Source organism: Cebus imitator, unplaced genomic scaffold, assembly GCF_001604975.1.
Source record: "Cebus imitator isolate Cc_AM_T3 unplaced genomic scaffold, Cebus_imitator-1.0 Scaffold736, whole genome shotgun sequence".
In the NCBI taxonomy this organism is placed as follows: domain Eukaryota; kingdom Metazoa; phylum Chordata; class Mammalia; order Primates; family Cebidae; genus Cebus; species Cebus imitator.
The window spans coordinates 552,247-555,923 of record NW_016108051.1 but is presented as its reverse complement, the minus strand read 5'-3'; positions in this window follow the sequence as shown (position 1 = coordinate 555,923).

Below are 3,677 nucleotides of genomic sequence, written 5' to 3'. Positions count from 1 at the left end.
CCAGGAGAACTTCCCCAACCTAGCAAGGCAGGCCAATATTCAAGTCCAGGAAATACAGAGAACACCACAGAGATATTCCTCAAGAAGAGCAACCCCAAGGCACATAATTGTCAGATTTACCAGGGTTGAAATGAAGGAAAAAAATCCTAAGGGCAGCCAGACAGAAAGGTGGGGTTACCCACAAAGGGAAGCCAGCCCATCAGACTCACAGCAGATGTCTCAGTAGAAACCCTACAAGCCAGAAGAGAGTGGGGGCCAATATTCAACATCCTTAAAGAAAAGAACTTTCAACCTAGAATTTCATATCCAGCCAAACTAAGCTTTTCATAAGTGAAGGAGAAATAAATCCTTTACAAACAAGCTATTGCTCAGAGAGTTCATCACCACCAGGCCTGCCTGCAAGAGCTCCTGAAAGAAGCACTAAACATGGAAAGGAAAAACCAGTACCAGCCACTCCAAAAACATACCAAATGGTAAACAGCATCAACACAATGAAGAAACTGCATCAACTAACAGGCAAAAGAACCAGCTGGCATCAAAACGGCAGGATCAAATTCACACGTAACAATATTAACCTTAAATGTAAACGGGCTGAATGCCCCAATCAAAAGACACATACTGGCAAATTAGATAAAAAGTCAAAACCCATCAGTGTGCTGTATCCAGGAAACCCATCTCACATGCAAGGATAGACTAAAAATAAAGGGATGGAGGAAGATTTACCAAGCAAATGGAGAGCAAAAAAAGAGCAGGAATTGCAATCCTAGTCTCTGATAAAATAGACTTTAAACCAACAAAGATCAAAAGAGACACAGAAGGGCATTATGTAATGGTAAAAGGATCAATGCAACAAGAAGAGCTAATGATCCTAAATATAAATGCACCCAATACAGGAGCACCCAGATACATAAGCAAGTTCTTAACGACCTACAAAGAGACTTAGACTCCCACACAATAATAGTGGGAGACTTTAACGCTCCACTGTCAATATTAGACAGATCAAGGAGATAGAAAATTAACAAGCGTATCCGGGACTTGAACTCAGATCTGGACCAAGCAGATTTAATAGACATTTACAGAACTCTCCACCCTAACTCCACAGCATACATATTCTTCTCAGTACCACATCACACGTACTCTAAAACTGACCACATAATTGGAAGTAAATCACTCCTCAGCAAATGCAAAAGAACAGAAATCATAACAAACAGTCTCTCAGACCAGAGTGCAATCAAATTAGAACTCCATATTAAGAAACTAACTCAGAACCACGCAACTTCATGAAAACTGAACAACTGGCTCTTGAATGTTGACTGGATAAACAATAAAATGAAGGCAGATATAAAGACGTTCTTCGAAACCAACAAGAATCTATGGGACACATTTAAAGCAGTGTCTAGAGGAAAATTTATAGCAATAAATGCCGACATGAGAAGAAAGGAAAGATCTAAAATTGACACTCTATAATCAAAATTGAAAGAGCTGGAGGAGCAAGATCAAAAAAACTCAAAACCTAGCAGAAGACAAGAAATAAGTAAGATCAGAGCAGAACTGAAGGAGAGAGAGACACAAAAAAACCCTTCAAAAAATCAATAAATCCAGGAGCTGGTTTTTCAAAAAGATCAACAAAATAGACAGACCACTAGCCAGATTAATAAAAAAGAAAAGAGAGAAGAATCAAATAGACGCAATAAAAAATGATAAAGGGGATATCACCACCAATTCCACAGAAATACAAACTACCCTCAGAGATTACTACAAACAACTCTATGCACATAAACCATTAAACCTGAAAGAAATGGATAAATTCCTGGACACTTGCACCCTCCCAAGTCTAAACCAGGAAGAAGTCGAAACCCTGAATGGACCAATAACAAGGGCTGATGTTGAGGCAGCAATTAATAGCCTACCAACCAAAAAAAACCCAGGGCCAGACAGGTTCACGGCCGAATTCTACCAGACATACAAAGAGGAGCTGGTACCATTCCTTCTGAAACTATTCCAAACAATCCAAAAAGAGGGAATCCTTCCCAAATCATTTTATGAGACCAACATCATCCTGACACCAAAACCCGGCAGAGACTCAATAAGAAAAGAAAACTTCAGGCCAATATCCATGATGAACATAGATGTAAAAATCTTCAATAACATACTGGCAAACCGATTGGAACAGAACATCAAAAAGCTTATCCACCATGATCAAGTAGCCTTCATCCCGGGGATGCAAGGCTGGTTCAACATACGCAAGTCTATAAACACAATTTACCACATAAACAGAACCAAAGACAAAAAACACATGATTATCTCAGTGGATGCAGAAAAGGCCTTCAACAAAATTCAACAGCACTTTATGCTAAAAACTCTCAAAAAACTAAGTATCGACGGAACATATCTCAAAATATTAAAAGCTATTTACAACAAACCCACAGCCAATATCATACTGAATGGGCAAAAACTGGAAGCATTCCCTTTGAAATCTAGCACTAGAAAAGGATGCCCTCCCTCACCACTCCTATTCAATATAGTAATCAGGCAAGAAAAAGAAATAAAGGGTATTCAATTAGGAAAGGAGGAAGTCAAATTGTCTCTATTTGCAGATGAAATGATTGTATATTTAGAAGACCCCATCTTCTCAGCCCAAAATCTGAAACTGATAAGCAACTTCAGCAAAGTCTCAGGATACAAAATCAATGTGCAGAAATCACAAGCATTCCTATACACCAATAACAGACTTAAAGAGATCCAAATCAAGAACAAACTGCCATTCACAATTGCTACAAAGAGAATAAAATACCTAGGAATACAACTAACCAAGGATGTAAAGGACCTCTTCAAGGAGAACCGCAAACCACTGCTCAAGGAAATAAGAGAGGACACAAACAGATGGAGAAACATTCCATGCTCGTGGTTATGAAGAATCAATATTGTGAAAATGGACATACTGCCCAAAGTAATTTATAGATTCAGCGCTATCCCCAACAAGCTACCTATGACTCACTTCGCAGAACTGGAAAAAGCCATGTTAAACTTCATATGAAACCAAAAGAGAGCCTGCATAACCAAGTCAGTTCTAAGCAAAAAGAACAGAGCTGGAGGCATCACGCTACCTGACTTCAAACTATACTACAAGGCTACAGTAATCAAAACAGCATGGTACTGGTACCAAAACAGAGATATAGACCAATGGAACAGAACAGAGGCCATGGAAGCAACACCACACATCTACAACCAACTGGTCTTTGACAAACCTGACAAAAGCAAGCAAATGGGGAAAGGATTCCCTGTTTAATAAATGGTGCTGGGAAAACTGGCTAGCAATGTGCAGAAAGGAGAAACTGGACCCCTTCCTGACACCTTATGCTAAAACTAACTCCAGATGGATTAAAGACTTAAACATAAGACCTAACACCATAAAAACCCTAGAAAATAATCTAGGCAAAACCATTCAGGACATAGGCATAAGCAAGGACTTCATGATAAAAAAAACCAAAAGCATTGGCAACAAAAGCCAAAATAGGCAAATGGGGTCTAATTAAACTCCTGAGCTTCTGCACAGCAAAAGAAACAATCATTAGAATGAAGTGGCAACCAACAGAATGGGAAAAAATTTTTGCAATCTACCCATCTGAAAAAGGGCTGATATCCAGAATCTACGAGGAACTAAAACACATTTACAA